At 29.6% G+C, this 27,789-nt stretch overlaps 1 pseudogene; it reads right to left on the reverse strand.

Moving 5' to 3' along the window:
* Positions 1–284: 284 nt before the first annotated feature.
* Positions 285–12,351, reverse strand: LOC111636105 (annotated as a pseudogene).
* Positions 12,352–27,789: the final 15,438 nt, after the last annotated feature.

Consider the following 27,789-nt stretch of genomic DNA (forward strand, 5'->3'; position numbering starts at 1 on the left):
CAGACACACTGGACGTTACAAAAATAGCAATAATTCAGAGGGTCATAGGCAACAAAAAAAAATAAACAGTGCCATCGTACATCGCATTCTATCATTCAGGACACCAGGAGATAAACTTTTTAACATGTGACAGCCATATTCCTAACAGTTTTTCCTAGTTGCGATGTTGGAAATTATTCCAGCAGGTACTAAAATCACACCCTATATAAAACATGCTCTCACTTCGTTGAGAAGTTGAAAGTATCAATAATTGTTTTTCATCAAGCTCTTCTTCCTGTTCTGTATCAGTTCTTCCTCTGTTGTTTCACAGATATCAGGTTCACCTTCAGATTATTCATCATCGAATATAATTTTTTCCATATCCATGTCTGAGAGTAAAAAGCTGCATGCTCCATATTGATGCAGTTGATAACAATGCTGTTTAAACACTTCCACTGCTCTAACAAAAGTACAAATGCAAATGAATTACGTAGAAATTCGCTGAACATTGTACATCTGTTAGTTCAGCTAGAGATATCTGTCTTCTTTCAAACAAAACAAACTGCAGCTATCTATCTAGACCGGGGAAAAGTTATTGCCATAATTTACACTACATCTCAAATTACTTAGCCTAGAGAGGAGTTGATTGTTATTGTAAAGCGACAAGTCAAAGTTTATCAGTGTATATTTCTGTTTCAAAAAGTGAATATCTGACGCTTTTCGTATATTTTTTCCACACTTCATACAATAATACACTATAATAAGCAATTAGATAATTTTTTCGTACGATTACGCAATATTCGGAAGAAATAGTTTCCCGATTAATTTTTCAGCTGAAAGCTTTTGCTTAAAAATTTTCTTGTCTAAGTAAAGTCAAATAACATGCAAAGTAGTCAAAATACGCTATAAAATAAAGAATATAGTTAATTTTTAACGTTTGTTTAAATTCTGACTTTGAACACGTGGGTTGGTTCTTCACGGGAGAATCTACACCAGATGGTTCTGAAAAAACTCTCATTCGTTGAACTTGATTCTGTCATAATATAAATTACCAATTAGAGCGTAATAGGCGTAGAAACAAAGATTTTAAAGCTAATTAACAGCAAGAACATCTTTCATAGACTTACTATAGGGAGGTGGAGTTTCCTGGTAATATTTATTGCTAGATAGTTTTAAAAACATATTTACAAGCCTAAACAGTGCCGGCCCGAGGTAAGTTTTAGGATGGAGCGAGATCCAATTATGCGCCCCCTATGGTTGCCCCTAATTTATACCAGTGATGCATGCAATCAGGGCCGTGCCGTAGATTTCCTCAGTGTGAAAGTCTTCGAAATGCCTCCCCTAAAATGTTTTTCTCTAAAATACCTTCGGTTGTGATTTAAAAAAAAAACTGCACAAATTGTACGAATACTATTTTTACTTTGAAAATAAAAATTACTTTAAAATAATGATATCAAGTATCAACTACAAGAATCTACTACAGTTTTACCCTTCTAACTTTAACTTTAGCAAATTCGTTAATTAGGGAATCGTAATCTAGAGTGGCAGCCAATGTAGATTCAATAGAAATTAATGATAGATTTCTAAGTTTTGTTTGGCTTATTGAACTTCTTAAGTAGAGTTTTATTAATCTTAATTTGAAAAAACTTTCCATTTTAGTGGGGGACGTCATGAAAATGCACACTAAAAAGGATTTTTGGAAATTTCAACCCCCTTGAGGGAAGAGGAGGAGAGAGTCAATTTTAGTCGGTATAAAGTGTAAATAATAAACAAAGAAAGTAAATACAGTAATACCCCGAACTTACGCGATAGGTGGGACCGAGCGATAACCGCGTAAATTGAATTCGCGTAAGTCGGGGTATAATTTCGCAATTTGTGTAAAATCCAAGCCCAATGTATGTAAGCTAATAAATGTTCTCTTCAATCTTATCTCGTCTTTTGATTCGTTCACGGTTACGAGAAATCACCACATAGAGTTTCTCGAGTCTCCGTAGATATAATAAACACAGAAATAAATAACACAAAATAAATTGTAGCTATGTGTCGATTCTGGGCAACACGTCCGAAAAAGTAAGCCGAACAATCGTGTAACTCCAAGTTCGCGTAAGTCGGGGTAGCGTTAAGTCGAGGTATTGCTGTAGTGACATATATAGTATACATTTTGGCAATTAATAAATATTCTAATCATTTCCATCTTTTGGGCAACCCAAAAACAATAAATAGAAAATTCGAAAAATTCGAAATATTGAATTTGAAATATATAACAAGTTTTTTTTTAGATTTTAAAATTTAAAATTTACCATATAATTCAAGTAAAGCAAGCAAGTAAGTTAATTCTCCATTATAATGAAAATTTTATTTATTTTTTTTTATTTTATAGGTTATTTAAATAAAAATTCTTTTTGAATACTAAAGATTTATTCTATTAAAATTCAATAATGATTTTAATCAATTTTTTGCGTTTTTGACTGCGTTTTAGTAGGATACGCCTTGAGAATGCACACTAAGAAGGAATTTTTGGAAATTATCCCCGCGGGAGAGAGGGACAGGTTAAGGATTATCTTAAAGAACTCTGCTTTACTGTACTATTTTAGATGCGGTTTTTTGCGTTTTTGCAGAAAATCGAACATATTTTCAGACCATGTAAAAATTCTCTAATTAATCTCGGAAGAGGGAGACCTAATTCTTGCATCCGGTGAAAACGGGTAAAATCGGCTATAATCTAAAAATCTTAATCTTCGCTATCGTTATTTTTTGCCCGTGCAACGCCGGGCTCATCTGCTAGTAAAGAGATAACGAATATCTGTCAAATTGACAGCTAGCAGCCGTTTTGACATATCCCTTTCCTTAACTTGTCATTGTATTGTCTCCAGTTCAACGTATATAAATTTAGTAAAAATAGAGCAAAAAATAACGAACGCAAAAGTAGCAAATTTCAAATATTTTCTAAGCAACTCTCTCTATCACATACAGAATTTAAAAGTAGTCCAATATTACCTAAATAACTCTCTATCACACACAGGCACACGTTCCGCACCTGATATATACCCAGTTCATGCAAATGCTATTTTTTAATTCGAGTTCTTATTGTCACAACATAATCCTTTTCAATGATAATAAGTAACTAAAATTGTTGTAAAAAAACAACAATTTTCTTACCTGATCTACTTTTTAAACACAAAAAAACTGACCTAGTAAAAATATTATACTGATACAGATATATATCTGATTCACTGATTAAACACAGCACAGTCACTCGCTACTTATAGAGACAAACTAACGTTAAAGCCAAATATTGTCAATAATTTAAGGTCAAAGCAGAACTATCAACACGTTACACGAGCAATTGTCTTTTATGATAATTGCCGCCTCAGCTTTTAGGAGAGTCGCGCGGTATATTACAAACAAAAACAATAGCTTTGCACTGTCTTGTCAAAAGCCTTTTGACTGCCGCTCTCAAACAATGCATTTGCACCATAAACCGAAGTCAAAGGGTACCGAAAGCACTTAAGCAGAGGCGTGCGATAAATCATTAATAATATACATCAATATCGGAATAACATAGATCAATATAGAAAAGCGTTGCGTAAAAATTTGTAATTATTGAATGGTTCAAATAATATTTTAATTTCGCTGCTTATGCCGCCCCCTTACGGTGCTTCCTGATGCGGCCGCGTCACTGCATCATAGCACGGCACGGCCCTGACTTAGTCAAATAGCTCCTTACAGTGGAATCAGAGACGGTCCTGCTAGGTGTGCGGTGTGTACAGTACATGCACACGGGCTGCCAAATCCCGAGGGTGCCGATACCGGTCAATTTCAAATGCCTCTTTTGTCGCATCACTAATATACTTCAAAAGACGCGACAGGGTTCTTGTAAATTTTAAACGTTTCTCACCACAGCTGTAAAAATCTAAATACGTTAAACTTAATAGATTGTCCATCGTTCGTTTTCTAACTAATTCGTTTTAGGACCAGGTGATGTCCACAGAAATTCCCAAAATTTACAACTTTTCGGTCACTCTAGTCGAACTGAAAAAATGTCTGTCTTTATTACATCTAATATTTCGAAGAAATCAGTCCCACTATACTCGGCTAGAGATTGGTTCAGTTAGGCTTTTTCTAATATGGCGATTCTGGTTGGATCGTGCCAGCGTTTCGAAGTGGACTCGCCAACTAAAATAGCAGTGCCTGCGGTGACAACTCTGTTGGCACCGCAGGTGGCACACCTGCCTGTAACCTAGGCGAGGGTGGAACCCGCCCACGCGCGTCTCAACAGATAGAGCCATTCATATACTGGCCACACGCTTGCAATTAAAATAATGTATCGAAAAGTGAAAAAATATTTTTTCCTTTAATTTTCTTTACCACTGAGGCGCCCCCTAGGACTTAGCGCCTGGAGCGGGTGCTCAGTTCGCCCTATGGTAGGGCCGGCTCTGAGCCTAAATATTGTCGAATTGCCTAATTTAATGTCAAAAACGTTAAATTAGTTGATTGGAGCTAAAAAACGATTTATAAAGCAAATTTATTGTGATTGTTTACATTTTACTTCGAAGGTTGGAGGCGGGACTTTTTGCGGAAATTTTTCCTTTCACAAGTCTGTGATTAGTTACAGTAATGTTAACAAAGATAGAAGATACCCAATAAAACTTTAGAAGGAGTTTCCCTTTCATTGTTTTCAACAAACTGCGAATATTTTCTGTAAATGGTAGGGGAGTGTATTTGCCGAAATATTTATTGCCCAGGGGTGGTAACAAAAAACTTATTGGCTTAGACAATGTCAATCGACCTACAAAACAGCGAATCGAAGCTGCGATCGCTGGAAAAGTCGAATATAACGCAAATTAATCGAATTATTTGATTATTTCTTTAAATTTGAAATTTTCGAAAAGTAATGAAAATGAAAATGATAGATGTATATGTTTTAGACCAAACAAAAGAAAACACGTGTGAATTATTTTTACTATCTATTTACATATTCTTTATAAAAGACAGACAGACAGACAGACAAAAATGGGGATTTATAGATCTACAAGTATTTAAAATTGCAGCCCAAAAACAAACTTGAAATTAAAAAAAATATATTGAAAGTAGAGAATTTATAGCGAAAAAGATGCACGCGACGGTCGCGATGGACGATAGTGATTATCGCGAACGTGTTTTTTCTGCCGAATTTTTTTCTACCTGATGGTTTGCACAGCGTTTGTGAGACGCTGACTGTTTTTGACTTTTTTTGAGAGTAAACTCGATGCGCACTGAAAATGTTATTTATTGCATTTTTCGTAGCTCGGAAAAATTAGAGAACTTGAATTTTTTGAAAAATTTCGGGAAAATGCTGCTAGGAAAACTGTCACTGGGCGTCTCACACATGGCATGCGATTTGGGAATGGATTTATTTTTATTATTTGTAGACTTCATTGACAAATTTTTTTCCTACTGTTGGAGTCAAGTTTTTCATCTAATTTTATCAAGTAAGTTTATGATACTTCTATTTATTCTGGATAATATTCTGTAATTTTTAGCGTATAACAGAAAAATAAGACTGGTTTTTAGATTATTTTCCTTATTTGTAAAATATCTGATAGTGACGTAAATTACATGGCGCTCTCTGAAAGCGGTTCAGAGAGTTACATACCAAGCGTCGATGATTCCAGCAGTTCAGACGACTCAGGAAGAGACGCCACTAGAATGTGGTCTGATGCTGACGCCACTACTTTCCCAACGCCTCCTCCACTGTTCCCATTCACTGGAACTCTTGGATATCGGTTTTCTAGTACTGAAGTAACAGTACCATTGGAGTACTTCAAATTAATTTTTGACAACGAATTGATGAACGATATTACTTCAGAAACGAATAGGTATGCTGTAATAAAACCACAGACATCCAGGAATCAATGGAAACCTGTTTCCATAGAGGAAATGTTCATGTTTTTTAGTGTTGTATTATTACAAGGCATAATTTATAAACCAGATGAGAGAATGTATTGGACCACGAACGAAACTCTTTCTACTTCAATTTTTCAAAGATTAATGTCTAGAAATAATTTTTTTTTGGAAATAAAACAAAATTTGCATTTTAGTAGTAATCAAAATTATAATCCTTGAACTCATTCAAACCTAAACTGAATAAAATTTGGCCAATAGTTCAAAATTTACGTTCAAAATATTTCGTGTCTCTATGTTTCAGAAAGGGATATAGTGGTGGATGAGAGTTTAATGTTATTCAAAGGACGTCTTTTGTGGAGACAATACATGCCTCTCAAACGGTCTCGTTTCGGTGTGGAATTTTAAATGTTATGCGAGTCCTCAGCAGGCTATTTGTATAATTGTATAATTTATACCGAAAAAAAAACAGTTTTGAACGAGAGATATGCCTGTAACATCAAAAATAGTATTATCATTAGCGGACTCGTTGTTAGGCAAGGGCTATTGTCTAACAACAGATAATTTTTATTCTTCCCCACATTTATCTGATTATCTGGTTATGGACCAAACGGATTTCTTCGGAACTGTGCGGACGTCCAGACAACAGGTCCCGGATGAGATTGAAAATAAAAAATTAAAAAAGGGAGAAACAGTGGCAATGCAGAGAGGTAAAGTGAAGATTATGAAGTGGCAAAACAAAAGAGTCGTCACTTTACTATCTACTGTCCACAACCCAGCAAAGAAGGTAAAGGTAAGCAATGGTAAGCAAAGAAACTCATGCCGATAAAATAGTTATGACGTTACAGGTTGTTGTCGACTATAATGACACAATGGGAGGTGTTAACGTTTTAGATCAGCATCTTCGAAATTATCTAGTGGCAAGAAAAAGAGGGAATAAAATTTTACAAAAAAAATTTTCATTTACAAAATTTACAAAATTTTCATTTAATGGATATTTGTATGTTTAATTCTTTTGTTTTGTATCAAAAAATGGTGGCCTAATGGACAATCTGGAGTTTAGAATTAACGTTATTGAAAAAATTATAGAGGAGTATCACATCGAAACGAGGGTTACAAGACATGGTCAGCCATGAACTTCAGGTCTGAGAATTCCAGGTCCACTTAGACTTACGGAAAGACATTTCCCGGACCTTCTTCTGGCAACCGACAGAAAAAAAGCTCCCACTAGACGCTGTGCCATATGTAAAACTAATCATGATGATGCAGGTAAAAAAATAAGAAAGGAAACGCGGTATTATTGCGAAGCTTGCTATGTGCCTTCTGTGCAGAACCCTGTTTTCGAATATACCACACAGTAGAAAAATATTTTAAAAATTTACTTTTATTTTTTATATCAGAATTTCATGTAAAAATTTCACATGAATATTTCATGAAATTTTACATTATGTTAAACTACTTTTTGATACCTTCCTTATTTTTAACTTTAAATGATATATAAATATATTTTTTTTATTAATAATTATGTAATTTTAATTTTTATTCACTTTTTTTTATAGTATTTATTTATGTGTAAATGTATTACTTTATATCACATTATTATTTTTCAATGGTATAAATAATATTGTACTTTATTATTGTAATCATTTAATATATGTTTTTATATTAATAAATTTATTTTTATTTTACGTTTTGTCATGTTTTTGTTTTTAATTTAAGTCATGCAGGAAAGCCACTATTGCAGGCTGCAGGTTGCTCCTGTAAAGTCGGCTATCCAGAGGAAAAGCTGCCATTCAGGAACCAATTTTTGCCAAATTTGAAAAATCGAAAAATCCACTTATTTCAATTAAAATAAAGAATTTTTTTAAGTAATAATAATGACTGGGCTTTCAAAAAACGCCTTTTTATTGGAATGGTCGCTAAAGGGATTGGTTGCTAATGGTCGCTAAATGGTAAGAAGCCTCCATTCTTTTTAAATTGTGTTCTACTTATTTTTATTCTTTTTTTTCAATAATTTTTTATTTAAGTTTTTGATAAAAACATATCATGATTAAGAGGTTAATATTTATCAATTTGTAAATATTTTTCTTTTCCATTCTTAAAGGCTGATTTCAATTTATTTTTCTGAGATTCACTTAGATAGATTCTGGTCTTAATATAATTACTCATTTAATTAGATAAAAATTTTGAATAATATTCTTTCACCATATCCACTGTTATTTCTTCTAAATTTAATAATAGATCTAGAATTTCAAGAATTTTATTATACAGTCGACCCCCCTATAACGTACGTTCCTATAACGACAATTCCTATAACGTAGCGAAAAAATTGTAGAAACTTTCGTATAAAATACCTCCTATAACGTCGTTTCGCGACAAGATTGATAGAGTCTGGACCAATAGTGGATGAGCAGCAGAACTACTTTCCTCTGACCCTGCGCCACGCTACGGAGCGGCTAAATTGAGTTTGCTATCGTCTGTTTAGTATTATATATAAATTATATATAAATTAGGTACTGTACATATAATTATATATTAATTATATATAAATTAGGTACTGTATATATAATTATATATTAACTTAATTTATTGTAACTTTATTATAATTATATATATGCTTTCTGCCGCCTGGCAACACGCTACGGAGATTTTAGGCTAGTAAGTTGAGTTTATTATCGTCTGTACAGTATGTAAATTAGGTACCGTAAGTCTAATACAGCACTAATTTTATACATTTCTTGTGAAAGAAACACTTCTTATTCAACCTCCATAAAAATTATTTCTATTAATGATGTCTCCAAAGGTCAAGTTATTTTTTTGCCATAAATTCGTTATCAGAAATTGCGGCCGTCGTTTCGTGTGCTGTTCCGCGATGAAAACCAGCTTTAAGCAACGGCGTAGTCGAACGGTACACACTCGGTAAGTAATCCTACAATTTTTTGTTTATAGCATAGTTTATACAGATTATTCCCAAAAAATTATACGTATTTTGGAAATGTTGAGTCGAATTAGTCTAGAATCGGTTAATTTTATAGAAGAAAACTTTCGAACAGCCTTACTCCGTAAAGTTCCCACCTATCGGGCTGCGATTGGCTCATGTATTTAATCATTCCTACAACGTAATTTTCGGTTAGCGTGGAACGTATCTAAGCGTTATAGGGGGGGTCTACTGTATACTTTTTATCTCAACCTAACAGATTATCAGTTAATTTGTCTAATTCACTAACTAATTTTTCTCCACTAATTTTAAATGATTGTGAAGCAGACTTTAAAACTTTTAATTTTTCATTATGAAGTATAATAAATCTAAATTAGGCTGATACAAATTTAACTTTTCTTCTAATGCTTTTCTTTGAAATCATATATAGATATGTTTAATTTTTTATTCACTTTTGCTTTAAATGTACCTAATGAAGTATCTATTTTTAAAGTATAAAAAGAAAACAAAAACAAAAAATAATAAACTTATAGCAGAAGGAACGTGTGCTGTTTGTGGTACTAAAAACGCTGTTTTTTATGAGTTTGATCACAGATGTTTATTATAATCCTGAAACTGATTACCGTGGAATAAATGAATTACAAACTTTCAGCTTTTTAAAGCATTTCTTCTATTTCATTGCGTTTATTAACTAATTGTGATGATAGAAAAAACTATTTCGCTGTAAATATGAAACTTCTAATCTTTCATCTAAGTTTCCAGCAGTATATCTATACTTCTTTTTGGTGTTAGTAGTATATAAATGTATGATCTGCCCCACACACATAATTTTAGGTTTTTAAATTTCAATGAATTTGACCAGAATCAATACTAAAATTCAATAAATCCATTTTTTTTAATTTCTGGCAATCGACATCCATTTACAAATTATTTTTTTCAGTCATTAAATTTAATCAAAATTAACTTAAAAAAGTAAATATAAAAAAAGTCAAACAAACTCAATAATATGAGCTTTATACATATTCCCACAATCTTTCATTTCCTTATAAACAGAATTAAAATCACACATCTTATTTAAATCATCATTCTTTATTTTTTTTATTAAATCAATCAGGTAGAAAAACTTGAAATTCACCCCATTCAATGTCCTTAAGAACTACTAATTTTTTATCAGCAAAGCGAGTAGATACTGTTTTAAAATACTGAATTGGATATTCGTAATCAATTTCAAACTCGTTTAATTTCTTTGCTGGAGTATGTTTAAGTTTACCAATATTGTTTAGTTTTTTCAGTGTCTCCATTTATATAAGAAAAGATTAATTAGTATAATTTATAAATATTGAAATAGTCTCTTATAGAAACTATCAAACAATATGTATAAATTTACCTTGTAGTGTACATAAAAATCTACCATGAGGTATATCAACATAATCAAGGATATGTAAATGTCCACTTCCATCCTTTTAAATATAATAATTTCTTACATTCCCACTATAGCAAATTAATACCGACTTAACATTACGAATATCAGTCCTCATTTATATAGGATTATTTATTACAAATTCTTGCCAACAATGAAACAACTATATTTTTATAATTATTTTCAATAAATTTGCTGGAGAATCTTTTGTTTAAAATAACATCACACCATTCAATTTTATTTTTATGTTTTATAACAAAATCTTCAGATAATTCTTGATATTTAACGACTATTTTTCAGTCTAATAAATTTAATTAATTTAAATCTTCGAGTAATTGTTCCAATATGGTTTGATATCTTAAAAGTGAATTAAAATTTAATTTTAGAGCATGATTCCTAATAAACTCATTATCTAAATTTTCAAATCGAGATATAGCTACCCAATCCACATTATTTTCATATTCTCAAATAAATTCCGATAATAATGTTTGATGTGTAGAGAGGAGTTTCCAATTAACCTTATCATCATGTTATCTTATAGAATTTTCAGAGAGACTTTGATGTTCTGATATTTTTTCCAATTAACTCTATCTTTAAATTTATTAATAAAAAATTCAGACAATTTTTGATTGTGAGATATTGAATCCCAATTAACTTTATCTTTAAATTCTCTTATAAAACGTTTAGATAACTTTTTATGTATAGAAATCAAATCCCATTTAACTTCATCTTTAAAATCTCTTATAAGATCTTCTGTTAAATTTTCTCGTTTTGAAAAATTATCCCAGTTAATAGCCCTCTTTATTTTGAAGTCCATTTATATAAGAAAAAATTTATGATGTCCTAATGCTAATGTGTTAATTCCATCCTCCAATATATATCTCTTGTTATCATGTGGTGATAATATTTTCTTGTTAACTTCTATTGAATAAAGTTAATGTTTCTTGCTTCTAATTAGATTCATTGTTCGGGAATGCTCTGTTTTATTAAACAAACAGTTTTTATAATCATCAAATGATATCCTATTTTTAACAACACATTTCTTTACTTCTTTTAATTTTTTTGTAATCTGATCTTCTACTTTTAAGGCATACATTTTTGCTTTTAAACCAACAAATTTTTTCATTATTTTTCCATTATTTTCATCTTTCATTTTACCTAACACCTTCTTATTGACTCTCGGTATACCATATTGATTATTTTCAAGATAATCAGATGTATCAAAGTAATCGATTATTTTCTTCATATCTTGACAAATATCACCAGTTTTTATATCATATATATAACTGTCTGTATCCTGATATAACAGTTTTATGTTATCTCTGTATTTAGGTTTCATCACATATTAATGAAAATCATACATTAAATGCTTTGAAATTCCTAATGTACTCATTCCCGCATAGATAGTTTTATTAAAACATATTTTTGTCTTATACATGTGAATAGCAAATAGATTTTCAGTAAATATAGTTCGATGTTTAAAGTTCGGCTTAGCGATTAATTTTTCTACTTTTTTTACATCACAACATAATCTTATTTCAACACGATTTTCTATATTTTCCATTGTTTTTCCAAGCACAGAGTTGTTCATTAATTTATAAAAGTCCTTTTCAAAATCATTAGTTGCTTTGGTTCGCATTTTAGTATTGAGATCTATGTATTTCTTCAACCAAGCTGATTGTTTAAATTTTAATACTCTATGTATCTTTTTGAGTTTTATCCCCATTTTTAAATATTGTTTAAGAATTCTATAATGAAGCACATACTTCTTTTTATCATATAAAGTGGTTAATAATTTAGATTGTTTTGATCCATCTGGTATTTTGTTCTCTGGAGCTAAAGGTAGATCAGAATGATAATCATGTAATTTTTTGGGATATTCCAGATGAACTTCTAAAATGTATCCACTCTCTGAGTCATCAAGAATTTTCATTAGAATTTTTTCACTCTCTTCAATTGAAATATCCTTTTTTCTATTCCATTGATCTTCATAAGAATACCTACGTGAAGAATTATGAAACCATTTAAATCCTCCATATGGTAAATATTGACTCATAGCCCATCCATATAAGTTATTTGCATCTAGATACATCAAATAATTAGATTCCTTATTTTTATCATAATCCTTCATTTACTTGTTATTTGCCTTTTCATATCTGTTACAACACTGGAAGATTCCATCTCTTATTCCAACATCAAAATCATTTCATAATCAGTTATTAGATCTAATTTAACTTCTGTTGTTTTTAACATAGCATCCCATGATAGTCCACATGCTGTGAAATACCATGCGGGATCTAATTTATAAGTTTTCATGCATACATCTCTAAAATTCTGAAAGATGTCTGCTAGTATTAAAACAGCTGTTTTCACATATAGATCAGAATATTCACCCATATTTCTAATCTTAAATGATTCCCAAACGTTTTGAGCATGTTTATAATCTTTATCTATTATACCACATTCATATAATATGCTATAGAACTCTTGTTTTGGAGAATGTTTATCCATTTCACATTTCTCCCGTGAATCTATATAGTCATATGGATAAACACCTTTTCTTATAGCTAAATCTAATAGATGATTAGGAAAAAACTTAGCTGTTTCTCTAAACTGTTCTTTTTTCATATTACTGGAGAGTTTATCAATACTACTTGCCATAAATCTAAATGAATCTATAAACCTAAGTTTCATTTTTCCAATATTCTTAGAAAATGACATATATCTCTCCTCATCGTTCGGTATCAAACTAATTGGCTTTGTATCATATCCAAGTTCTTTGACAAATAAATGAGCATCATATCCGGTTAGGTTATGAATAAATACTGGTATAAAGTTAGGGTTTTAATATTTTAAATTACATAGATTATGACCAGGTCCTCTATAATCACCTGTCAAATGATCATGATCTGCAACTTTATCTTCATATATTTCCCTACCACATATATGGCAGATATTAGTTAATGTCTTTATGTATTTTACTAATTTCTTTAACTTCTTTTTTCAACATCTCTACAAACTTTTTTACTGCATCAGGCCCTCTGTATACAACTGGTTCCTTATATTCTTCATGTACATACTTTATGTAATAAGAAAAACTCATTGGTTGATGATGTTGATNACGGTAAAATAGGCAAATTTCCTCCTACAACTTCGGTCGTTGTTCGAGATACAGTTAAGGTTTTAACAAAGTTCGAGCGAATACATAATTATAAACAAAAAAAAAAGTTGAAATAAAGTGATTAAACAAAAATTATTAAAAATATCGTAAATAACAGTTCAAAAATGCATATATAGAGATATTTTTTGGAGGCGGGAAATGGTCTTCACAATTTGAAATAGATCGAACACAGTTCGAATTCTCCTGTAAACGCGCGCCATCTATTGTAGGATAAATGTACTATGCCAGAGTGTATTAAAACTTCCCAAAGTTTTATGGCAATCGTACTATGCCACAAACCCTCGCGGGTGTATATTAAACAACTTTCCAAAGTTTCACGGCAATCAGATAAACGGTCTGGTAAAGCATAGAAGACAGACACACATACATTCATTTATATATATATAGATTACACAGATTATGAGCAGGTCCTCTATATTTTGATGTAAAATGATCGTGATTTCTAACTTTATCTTTATCATCATATATCTCTCCACCACATATATGACAGATATTAGTATTTTGTAAATGTTCTTCATCTTCTGCAGTCATATTTATTGGTTTAATGTCTTTATATATCTTTTCTATTTCTTTAACTTCATTTTTTAACATCTCTACAAACTTTTTTACTGCATCAGGCCCTCTGTATACAACTGGTTCCTTATAATCTCCATGTACATACTTTATGTAATAAGAAAAACTCATTGGTCCATGATGTTGATATTTCATTGTATAAAACTTAGATGGATCTGATTAAAATGTTTCCATTTTCTTAGTTAGACATTCAAAATCAGCAAATATCTCAACTGAAATCCTCAAAGATTTGTTAAAGTTTTTAAAGAAATTATTTCCTCCACACATTTCAATCTTTCCTATCTTTTTTTCTTTACAATCGATATTATGATTTCTTAATTGTAGAATTGTAGAATGTTAGGAATCTTTCACATATATAAATCTCTCTTGTATATTTTGTGATATGTGATCGATATTATGATTTCTTAATTGTAGAATTGTAGAATGTTAGGAATCTTTCACATATATAAATCTCTCTTGTATATTTTGTGATATGTGATCGATATTATGATTTCTTAATTGTAGAATTGTAGAATGTTAGGAATCTTTCACATATATAAATCTCTCTTGTATATTTTGTGATATGTGATCTGACTAATCTAGATAGATCCTTTATCAAACAGTAATGTGCTTTTCTTTCATTTTTAAAATATAAAAGATTTACATGCTTATCTTGTTTATTTTTTGTTATTCTTAGAAGATATATTTCATAATTCTTTTCAGACTGCTTATTAAGAGAATACACATTTACTGATATATTTAATCTTCTTTCACATTTACCTATATTATGTAAAGAGATAGGTGATTTGATTCCTGTAAGTGCTTCTTTAATTAACTTGATATTATAATTACTAACTCGACCAGGATTATGATTGTTTCCACATACTAGATTTAAATATGCAGCGATGCAATAAGCAAAACATTCTTGATTTTCATTTTTAATATTCAATACAGCTTTCTTATCTTTTATTTGTTTTGGTAATTCAACGCAGGATGATCCTCTAAATAGAACATATTTATTGATTCTTAACTCTAAATTATATAGCCTATTTCTATTAAAGTCCATCCAGATCCTTTTGCTTCAAATTCATCCATCTCTCTTATTAGTTTATCAATTACTTTATCATAAAAAGCATTCAAATCTGTTGTTTTTAGAATAATCTCATTCTCAGTTTTAAATGAAAAGCCCTTGTTCTCATTTCATTTCTGATACTCACAAAAAAATTTGAAATTTATTTTCAAGTCTATTTTTTTTAGTATTTCTGCTATGTTTTCAATAACTATATCTATAACATCTAAAAAATCTTCTGGTAAGATAAGATTAAGTATGTTATCAATCGGATACGTTTCTAATCTTGATTCGTATGCTGTCTCAATTTTTCGGATAGCTCTGTTTTTGTACAATGCATTCTTATGTTCTCTCTCTTTAATATGAAGATTCTCATGGATTGGTTTATAGTAATGATTACAGATATCAGATTTTATTTGCTTTTTTCTTTTTTTTCTCGGTTTTGAAAAAATATCTTCATGAAAGTTAAATATATTACTAAATTTATATATCTCTATAAAATCAATTAAATCTGCTTTCCTTAATTAATACTGCTAACAGAACTATAACAAACGCAAATAGATTTGAAGCACTAAATATAAATTTTCCAACTGTTAATGATAGACAAATTTTATGATAATCATTATAATTATTTCTGTAAATAAATATTATTTTCTAAGTATTCTTCCATTTATAAAGTAGTAAAATTTACGTCGATAGTTCATATTTAAGATTTTAAGATCAAGCATAAAGAAATCGTATGAATTTGTGTAGCTTTACTATATAAATTTCTACAAAATGATCCATTTATTTCTGTTATTATCTGTTTAATTTTTCTGTCTTGAATCTTGAAAAAAATAATATAATTACAGTTTCTTTTTATGTTAATTGGTGTTGAGTAATAAGATTGAGATACGTAAATAATTGGAGCATTTTTTTTCTGTGATAAAAAAATATACAATTTTAGATTGATTTTTTTAAGTAATACAATCATCAAAAATAATCAGATTTTTATCGATTGATCTAAACTATCCACACCAAACATATTCTCTATGCTCGAACAAATTAACGATTCCTTTTTAAATTTTTTAAATAACTGTAATAACTTTTTATTTTTTACACTCAATATATCTTCTTCCAACTTCTCAAATTGAGTATAGTTTTCTAAAAGTTTTCCATAATTTGGTTTATTAATATCTTTAGCACATACATATAAATAATCAAAATTCAGTTGATCATAAATTAGATTAAATAAAAGATTTGTTTTTCCACATTCTGATAGACCAACAATTAAAAGTCTAAATAGATGTTTACGTAATAATGGATTCTGATTAGGATCTTCATATTCATCCGGTTCTGTATAATTTTTTATCTTAATTATTTATTTGTTTAAAAAATTTCAGCTTGAGCCAAATGCTTGAGCTAATTTTTTTAGCTTAGTAAATGGATGAGAAGACAAAGGTAGCGTTACTTACTTTAGCTAAGCAGAACAGAGCACAAAGAAAAAAAAATAAAGAACAATTAGATGGTAAAGCAAAATATAAAAAAGTCTTTCAGAGTTTTATAAGCCAGTTACAGAGAAATTAGAGGTTCCTATACAAGATGTTAGACAAGATTTAAAAGCTATTGAAAATGCTATTCATAATATAACAATTCCTTTTACTATTGATAAATCATTTCTTCAACTTTCAAATGCAGAATCAACTTTAGTTGAAAGAGAATCAACATTAAAAAAGAAGTATAGATATACTGCAGAAAACTTAGATGTAGGATTAGATATTTCGTATTTAGAACAAAATTGCTTTATTCTTTCTTCGCAATTAGTTAATAAACTTAATTAAATATAAGAAATGCTTGAAAAAGCAGAAAGAAGAACGAAATCATTAAGTTAATTTAAAGCAAAAGTGAATAGATAATTAAAGAAACCTATAGATGATTTTTAAAGAACAGCATTAATGAGGTGTTAAATTTATATCAGTCTGATTTAGATTTATTTAAACTTTATAGAGAAAAATTAAAAGTTTTAAAGTCTGCTTCACAATCATTTAAAATTAGTGGAGAAGGATTAGTTAGTGAATTAGATAAATTAACTGATAAACTGTTAGGTGGAGATGAAAAAGTATATAATAAAATTGTTTAAATTCTAGATCTATTATTAAATTCAGCAGAAGTAACAGCTGATACACTGAAAGAATATTATTCAAAATTTTTATCTTATAAAATGAGTAATTATATTAAGGTCAAAATTTATCTCAGCGAATCTCATAACAATAAATTGAAATCAGCCTTTGAGAATGATAAATAAATATATTTACAAATAGATAAATCAAAATCTCTTAATCATGATATGTTTTTAACAAAAACTCAAATAAAAAATATTAATGAAGGAAAGATAATAAAAATAAGTAGAACGCAATTAATAAAGAATGGAGGCTTCTTACCGTTTTTAATTCCTGTTCTAACCACTTTGGCTACGGGAGCTTTATCAGGTGCTGCAGGATGGCGAGCCAAAAAAGCTTCAGATAAAGTAACTGGAACAGAATGTAATAAAAAAAATTGGCGGTTTCCTTCTTACCAAAGCCGCTTTAGGTCCAATATGGCGAAATTTTAAATTAAAAGGAAAAGGAGTAATTCGGAATTGGAAATATCCAACGAGACGATAAATGATAATATAAAAAATGAAAAAGGTTTTAGAGGTGTGTTTACGATTGATCTCTACCAAAAACAATTAAAAAGTTTGAAAACGGAATAATTAATTTAGATATTTCAAATGGAGATGGTACACACTGGGTTTGTTATTATAATGATCCCAAATATTTTTCTGTTGAATTCATTGATCCTTTTTGTGAATATAAGTTAAAAAATGTAAGATTGAAAAGAGACATAATTCCTAAATAAATCATAAAATATTTAAAAACATCTAAAAAAGAAATAAGATATAATTCTAGTTTTATTCAGAATCCTACATCTGTTAGATGTGGTTACTATTCTATGAAACATATAGTAGAAAAAAATAAAAGAAAATCCCCCATTAAAGTTCTATACTTATTTACACAAGAACCGAGTGAGTTTCATGAAAATTTTGTTTCATATAAATGAAACTAATAGCCTTAGATTCGAAAAACGCTGATAAATCAGAAGATTTTACAATTGAGTTTAAAAATCCAATACCCGTAAATAATTCGAAATAGCTCTGAAATCAATGTCTATGTGGGTTTCTTGACGTAATATCGATGAAAAATTTAGTAACAATACCTTCAGATATTTTGATAAATCAAAGTGGTATGAAGTAACAATAGAAAACGGAAATTCCACTCTTCGAGAACTAAATAACTTTTTAGTAAAATTCTTTGACATAAATGAGCCTCCTATAAAGTTTGAAATTCATTTTGCAACAACGAGATTTCTAATTAATTTAGAACCTGGATATAAAATTAATCTAAATAAAGGTAAACTCCAGGAGATATTAGGTTTCGAACCGAATATATATGAAGATGAAGAACATAAACAAAAATACATAGCAAATATTTCAAAAGGAATCGATGATTTTCATATTCGTTGCGATGTAATCATTGCAGTAAAGTACAACAATTTCAGGAGTGATATTCTTTATTGTTTCACACCGTCTCATCCACCCGGAAGTTTGATAAAAATTAAAGAGATTAATCCCATATTTGCGAACATCAATAGAAATCATTATATTTATAGAATTCGAATGTGGATAACTGATCAGGATGATAATTGGATCGATCTTAATTAACAGAAAGTTGTTTTTCGTTTAATTTTAAACTAAATAAATGAATTATAATAAACATAGACTGTTAGTTCGAGGTGAAAGTTACTATGTTGGAAATATATTTATTGATGCACTTAAGACAGCCGGCAAAAAGTTATTACAAATAATAGGCAGCCAAGGCAAATCTGTGGTTGAGGATAAGACAAAGCAGTTTGTAATAAATAAACTTGACAATATTTTACTTAAAAAATCTCCCTGACTGTAGAAAATAGATTAAGGACTAAGGAAATTTCAAATGGAACAGGATTCAAGAAAGTTTTATATCAATAAATGGAAAAAATTTGGGATTTAACACTTCCTAATTATTACAACAATGAAATCGAAAGTTTTGAGTAAAAACAGCATAGAGAAGATAAAGTTACCGTCGATGAAAAGGAATCAGCGAAATATGAATTTAATATTAAAGATGTAAAGGATATAATTTTATATTTTAGTGGTTATATCTGTTCAGAACTCAAAATTATGAGGCAAAATGGTTCTTCGATTGGAAGTGATAACGTAACTTTGGTAAATACTGGAAACTTGTTATTAAGATCTGAATTACACATTGGAAAGACACTGATTGAAAAAATTGAATTACTCTCATTAGTTCATCACATTAACGGTCTTATAAACTTTACAAGAAATTATTTTACTTTTGAAGCAACTAATATATTGTTTTTCGTTGACACCTCAGAATCACCAGATAAGCAAATTTTAATATTTGATGGACCCAATGATCAATCTCTTGGAACTAAAGAAAAAATGCAAACTTTTCTAAAAGGATTAAAGAAGAATGCAAATTATAACGAAGGATTTAGAGAAAGATGGATGTTAACTAAAAACAGTGACAAGATCAAACTGTGGATATTAATTAAACAAATGTTTGGATTTTTCAATGACTTTAGGAAAATAATATCAAACATCAATGTTAGATTTGTGTTCTGGAGAAATTCGAATAATGATATGATCCATACTGACGTTGACAATCCGAATTATAAAGTTATAGTATCTGATATTTCACTTTGGTTACCACATATTAAACTATATCTAGAACCTCAAGTTAATTTTAACAGTGTATTTCTAAAATCTTCATCAGATATAGAAATTAATTGGTGTTCTGTCAGATTAATTAGAAGTAACGTTCAAAATGGTTCTAGTGGTACAATAATTGTAAATACAACCACAGATGAAATCAGAAATATTTTTGTAACCCACAATATCAAGGAAAAGAAAACGATCAGAATCAAAATAATATGATATTCGATAACTTAGATATGATGAAATGTTGAGAAAAAATTAATAATAATAAATATCCAACAGAAAGTTATAATGTTAGCTTTAAACCCGGAAAATTAGATTATTCGAGATATTGTTCTGATTTCTTAGTGGCGGGATTAAATACTAACAACACAGGGTCTGGTTGTTTAGCAAGTTATACAAACTATGGGAGACTGTATCCAATAATTCATTTCGATGTTTCTAATCATCCCTCTTATAATAATGTTGATAATTTGAAAGTTGAATTCTTTTGGCAATTGAGAGAAACACCTGCTAAATCGTATAGATTTTANTACAAACTATGGGAGACTGTATCCAATAATTCATTTCGATGTTTCTAATCATCCCTCTTATAATAATGTTGATAATTTGAAAGTTGAATTCTTTTGGCAATTGAGAGAAACACCTGCTAAATCGTATAGCTTTTATTTCGTTTTAATTGAAAAAGGAAAAGGATTTATGAATATGTAGAACACGACTTTTGAAACCATTAAAACTTTAAAGTAATTAAATGGCTTGGTTTTTTTTTTTTGTCATTTTACGATGAAGTAAAAGAAGGTCCTCCTGGTCTTTTGGGTAATGGTTTCAAATTAACGTATGATGGAAATTATGATATGCAAAATAAGATCATAAAATATTGTGAACATCCAAAAGATGAAAACGATTCTGCAACCAAGGAATATATTAATAATAAATTAGAACATAAATAAAAAATAATCAATGAATTAAATAATGATTTTCAAACTTTTGCTAAAGAAAATGCTAATAAATTTAAAATATTACAAAAAATCACCTAACAGATAAAACTAATTCAGAAAAAAATATGTATGAATTAAATTTAAACATTAATAATTTCATAACAGAAACGAGTAAAAAACTTCAGATATTTGATAGTAGATGTCTAAAAACATATAATGGTGCTTTCAATGAAAAAAGACAAAAGAATTGGTAATGTCGATGATCCAACGGAAGACAAAAATGTACTGAATAAAAGATATTTAAAGAATAATGCTTTAACCATAAATCATGATGATGTGTTTCATGTAAAAAATAAAATAATAACTAATTTAAAAAAATTAATTAATGACACAGATGCAGTTTCAAAATTGTATCTCGAAAATTTTTTCAAAATTAACCATACATTAATTTTAAGAGGTTTTTAGTATTTACCTAAACCAACAGAAAATGTAGAATTTTATTTCACCTCAGGCTATTTTTTTATTGATGATAGTGATATAAAAAATTATGATATAAAATATGTGTGAAAATTTAATGGTTTTATTAGCAAGATTTATTTTACATGTAATTTAGCAATATCTTGTTTATCTGTGGATATATTTATTAATGAAAAATTAGCATTTTCTTTAAAAGAAGAGAAAGAAGAAACTTATATAGTCATAAACGAAACTATTCCATTCAATATAAGCGATATAATTACAGTTTAAACTACAGGAAAATATCCGTCTCATTAGGAAGTAGATGATGTCGAGGATTTCTTACAAAGAATTTTAAAATATACTATTTCAATATTTATAAATTATACTGAATAATTTTTTTCTTATATAAATGGAGACACTGAAAAAACTAAACAATATTGGTAAACTTGAAAATACTCCAACAAGAAATTAAACGAGTTCGAAATTAATTACGAATATTTAATTGATTATATTAAAACAATATTCACTCGCTTTGGTGATAAAAAATTAGTAGTTCTTAAGGACATTGATTGGGGTGAATTTTAAGTCTGTCTACCTGATGGATTTAATAAAAAAATAATGAATGATGATTTATATAAGATATGTGATTTTAAATTTGTTTATAAGGGAATGAAAGATTGTGAGGATATGTATAAAGCTCAAATTAATAAGTTTGTTTGAATTTTTTTATATTCACTTTTTTAAGTTAATTTTGATTAAATTTAATGACTGAAAAAAATAATTTGTAAATGGATGTCAATAGACAAAAATTAAAAAAAAATGGATTTATTAAATTTTACTATTGATTCTGGTCAAATTCATTGAACTATAAAAACCTTAAATTTTGTGTGTGTGGCAAAACATACATTTATATAATACTAGTGTTGATTCGATAAAAGTTGATTCTGCATCAGGAAGTTGAGGAAATGACGAATCAATAGTAGAAGGAATTGTTATATTATGAATAGCATCTTCAATAGCTTTTAAATTTTGTCTAATATTTTGTATAGGAACCTTTAATTTCTCTGTAACTGGCTTTTGAATCTCTGAAAGACTTTTTTCATATTTTGCTTTACCAGTTAATTGTTCCTCATTCTTCTTTCTTAGAGCTCTCTCCTGCTTACCTAAAGTAAGTAATGCTTTCTTTGTTTTCTTATCCATTTACTAAGCTAAAAAAATTAGCTCAAGCTGAAATATCAGTTAGCTTAAGCTAAAAATCAAATAGCTCAAGCTGAAATATCATTTTGCTCACTGGAATTTTTTAACAAATAAATGATCAAGATTAAAGATTATACAGAATCGGATAAACATGAAGATCCTAATCAGAATCCATTATTACCTAAACATCCATTCAGACTCTTAATTGTTGGTCCATCAGAATGTGGAAAAACAAATTTTTTTTTAAATCTAAATTATGATCAAGTTAATTTTGATGCTTTATATGTATGTACTAAAGATATTAATGAACCAAAATATGAAAAACTTCAAGAAAACTACACTTAGTTTGATGAGTTGGAAGAAGAAGATATATTGAGTGTAAAAAATAAAAAGTTATTACAGTTATTTAAAAAATTTAAAAAAAAATCATTATTTTGTTCAAGCATAGAGGATATGATTGATGTGGATAGTTTTGAACCATTAATAAAAAATCTGATTATTTTTAATAATTGTATTACTTAAAAAAATCAATCTAAAATTGTAGATTTTATTATCACAGAAAAAAAATGCTCCAATTATTTACGTATCTCAATCTTATTACTCAACACCAATTAACATAAAAAGAAACTGTAATTATATTTTTTTCTTCAAGATTCAAGACAGATAAATTAAACAGATAATTACAGAAATAGATGGATCATTTTGTAAAAATTTATATAGTAAAGCTACACAAAAACCATACGATTTCTTTATGCTTGATCTTAAAAACTCAAATATGAACTATCGACGTAAATTTTACTTCTTTATAAATGGAAAAATACTTAGAAAAAAATATTTATTTACAGAAATAATTATTATAATGAATATCATAAAATTTGTCTATCATTAACAGTTGGAAAATTTATATTTAGTGCTTCAAATTTATTTGCGTTTGTTATAGTTCTGTTAGCAGTATCTTAATACTGCTTCAGAGCCAGAATAATTGAAGTTATAGATAAATCATTAAAACTATTAGAAAGAAAGGAGGAATACAAGCAAGCATTTAAATTTTATAAGCAGCTATTTAATCTATTCAAAGCTGGGAGCATATCAGAATCTGACGTGTATTTAAAAATAGAACAGTTTATCAAAAATATGAATAATGCAAAAAAAAAGATAAAAATTAGAAGGAGGTGATCCTGGAATAAATAGAGTAGATAAATGATATTGCTTATAGTTAATAAAAAAATACAGCTGATGGACATATAGCAGATTAAGAAATGCTAAATGAATTAGATCTTATTGATAACCCATCGAGTGCCTTTTATCCACTTGGAAAAAAAACAAGCAAATACTGTTATAAAACCAATCATTAGTGCAAAGAAAAGATTCGGCTTAGGAATTTCTCCCAATATAAATAGTATCTATTGTCTAAAGTGTAAAAAGAAAACAAAAACAAATAATATTATAGAAACAACAACAAAAAAATAATAAACCTATAGGTTTATTACTTTTTGGAACGTGTGCTGTTTCTGGTACTAAAAAAGCTGTTTTTTATGAGTTTAATCACAGATGTTTATTATAATTTCGAAACTGATTACTGTGGTATAAATGAATTACAAAGAAAGACTGGTTTACCAAAAAAAGTTATTAAATAATTTTTACATCAACAAGATGAATATACTAAACATAAACCAATTATAAAAAAATTTGGTATAAGAAAAACTTATGTTTCTCACATTGATAATCAATGGCAAGCAGATTTAGTGGATATGCAAAAATTTTAAAGATATAATGATAATACAAATTATATATTAACTGTTATATATATATATTTTGTAAATACGCTTGGGCAATTTTAATTAAAAAGAAAACGGGTGAAAAAATATTTAAAGCATTTGCTAAAATATTTAAGGAAAGAAAGCAGGAAATGCTACAAACAGATAAAGGAACTGAGTTTATCAATAAGGTGACGCAACAATTGTTCAAAGATAATAATATTCATTGGTTTACTACAGAAAATATAGAAATAAAATGTTGAGTAGTCAAAAGATTTAATAGAATTATAAAGACGAAAATGTGGAAACATTTTACTGCTAACAACACTAAAAAATGGATAGATGTTTTAGATAAATTAATTTAAAATTATAATAATACAAATCATTGATCAATAAAAATAATTCTTGTAGAAGCAAGTGTAGAAAATAATGAATTGAAAGTTTATGAAAATTTGTTTAAAGCGAAAAATATTCTTAAGCCTCCTAAATATAGAATTGGTGATACTGTTAAAATATTTATATATAAACAATCATATAAGAAAGATATTTACTCTCCATCACAGAAGAAATATTTGTAATATCTGAAGTGTTGAATACAGATCTAATTACTTTTCAAATTAAAGATTTAAATGATGAAAATATTAAAGAAACTTTTTATAAAAATGAATTAAGGAAATATAGGCCTAATAAAAAAGATAAAGTTTATAAGAAAGAAAAAATAGTTAAAAAGAAAAGAATAAATATTTAGTTAAGTGGTTATGATATCTGGATTCATTTAATAGTTGGGTTCATAAGTCTGATATTTTTTTAAATTAGAGAGATCGCAGCCGACGTTTTCAACGTAAAATGTGTACGTCGGACGTTCAGCACTGCTTTCCGGAAAGTCTAGAAGTTTGGTAATGGTGTTTGGAATGTCGAGCGTGATTCCACTGACTATTGAAACACCATTGTCAAACTTCTAGGATTATAAAAAAGCGGGGCTGAACGTCTGACGTACACGTTTTCGCGTTGAAAACGTCGGCCTCAACCTCTCTATTAACATCATTGGTTAGCTTTTTTTGATGTCACTGATTTGATACCTAGTACAAAACATTCTGTCATGCACCATTTTTTTCCATCTCTTTCTTCTATTTTCCCATGCCTGCTATTCCTCTTACCCGAGAAAAACCAGAGAAGACGAATCTTCTCTAGATACTCTGGCTTCTACTACTAAGTGTCGTTACAGACGGACATTTTAGGGGGAAGAGGGAGGAGTTTTTTATGGATGAAATGTTTTAGATATTGCTACAGCACCCATAGCTATGGTGAGTTAAATATACTACACAATACCATTTCCTGCTAGCCTAAGGGTCCATCCACCAACAGTCTGCGGTAAAGTATTAGTATAGACACATCCAATATAATGTATGAACTGATTGGTATTTATACTAACAACTTTTTTGTCATCAACATTGATAGTGTAGTTTGTTTTAGTAACATTTTTGTATTCTTGTAATTTGAATACAGTGGAACCCTAGTTAACGAACGTCCTGGTTAACAACCGAATCGGTTAACAAACTTTTATTTTGCAAAAGTTTTGTCTCGGATAACGAACAAAATTCGGATAACAAACGTAACGGTATTTTGTGTCACATTTTAGTTGGTGTTAGGCTTGCGCGAGTTAAGCATTTCTTTTCGGAGTGTTTGTGCTATACTTCTTTTTTCAGTTTAATGATTTATATATTTAATCAATATGGCATCCAAAAAAGAAAAAAGTCATAGTGGCAACAAAAAACTTCAACGCAATATGAACGACAATACGCTATCGCATTTCAGAAAAATTTTGATTAAAAGAGTAAGGCAATCAACTTTAGATCAATTTCTTGTTCCTTACGGAAAGAGATTGTTTGTTAAGTTATGGCAACGCAACACTTGGGCGATTTGCCTAGGGGGAATGCCTTCTGGGAGGTGTTTTTAAGGGAAACTGACCCCTATTTAGGCGTTACAAACGTGGAGAAAACCAGAAAAACTCCACGTGGCCAGCCTGTCTGAGCGAGGCGCGACCGCACGAACGTACTCTCCGTGTTTAGGGTACGAAGACGGCTTAGCCACAGGTGGGCTTTCTTACCAAAAGAGACTTTGACTCGAAGAATCTTCCGATGAAGTGCTACCCATTATTTTTTTGGAGGGGATTTCCCTTCTGAGCATTAAGGTTCGGATATCCACTGTTCTGCCACCAACTACAACAAACGAAGGTATGTACAGTACTATTTTATTAAACAAAGTTTACATGTTTGTTGGTTTACTACGTTTTTCTACATTTTCATCAAAGAAAATCTACTGTATATCTATATATATATATAATTGCTTGTCTTGACTGACTCACTGACTGACTGACTGATTCATCATCGCCCAGAGCAAACCGCTGAACCTAAACAGGTAAAATTTGGTATACAGTTAGGGTACGTCATGAAAACGCTCACTAAGAAGGGATTTTTCGAAATTCCCCCGCGGGGGGAGAGGAAGAGGATTAAGGCTTAACTGGAAAAACGGCTTTTACTGTACTATTTTAGATGCGATTGTTTGCTTTTATCCATGTTTTAGTATGGTATGCCATGGAAATGCACACTAAAAAGGGAGTTTTCGATATTCCCACGCGGGGGGGAGAGGGTGAGCATTAAGGCTTAACTGGAAGAATGGCTTCTACTGTACTATTTTAGATGCAATTTTTTGTAACGTTTAGTCTTCATTAAGTACTTAAGTGTATTAAATTAATAACATTTCAGACATTGTTATAAATATTTTTATATATTTCGATTTTTTAACCAAATGTTTGAACTTTTTTAAATTCGAATTTGTTATTGCGTATCGGTTCGATTATAGAACAATTGTAAACGTTCCATAAAATTGATCAAATTGAAAATAGTTTGTTCGATTCTCAGCAATTCTCATCATTCTCGGCGGTAAGTGTCATATATGTGACCGAAGGGTCGGCACCTCTTTGGTGCCCTGTCAGGATGACACCACCGCGTCTCGGCGGACACGGAAGTTGCGTTATTTAGGTCACGCGAGCGGTCGCGTAACGGAGCGATCAGAGTCGGGATATAAGGAGAGACAGCGCAGCGGAAGTGATTTACTCATTTGCTTTTTAACATAACAAATGTTTAATGGTTAACGATAGGATATACATTAGTGCTGCTGTTTAGGTACATTAGGGCTGCTATTAGATACATTGCTCGCTTTAGTATATAATAATATTAAGATATTAAGATATTACGTTTCTTCCCGTTTTGAGAGAGAGTTTACAGAAGTTCGCGTGTCGATAGTTACCTTGTTTGAAAGCTTGATCTGGATCCCAGTCGGTAAGACAGAATGTTCGGGAAGTCAAATAATCCAATAGTTCTTTTTCTTTGATATTAGGTGATTCTTGATATTAGGCGATTCTTGATATTAGACGATTTTTTGGACATTGGTCACAAACGAAGAGGTATGTATCCCAAGGAGCACAGATTTTTCGTAGACGTAATCCAAAGGAAGAACTGGCGATGACTAACTTTGTTGTTCTTCCCTAATGTTGAATTGTTAAAATCGCTATACTGGGTCGAAAGGTGATGAGAAAGCGTCGTTATTACGCCTGAGAAC

Source organism: Centruroides sculpturatus, unplaced genomic scaffold, assembly GCF_000671375.1.
Source record: "Centruroides sculpturatus isolate CEXI.00-Female unplaced genomic scaffold, Cexi_2.0 scaffold988, whole genome shotgun sequence".
Taxonomy (NCBI): domain Eukaryota; kingdom Metazoa; phylum Arthropoda; class Arachnida; order Scorpiones; family Buthidae; genus Centruroides; species Centruroides sculpturatus.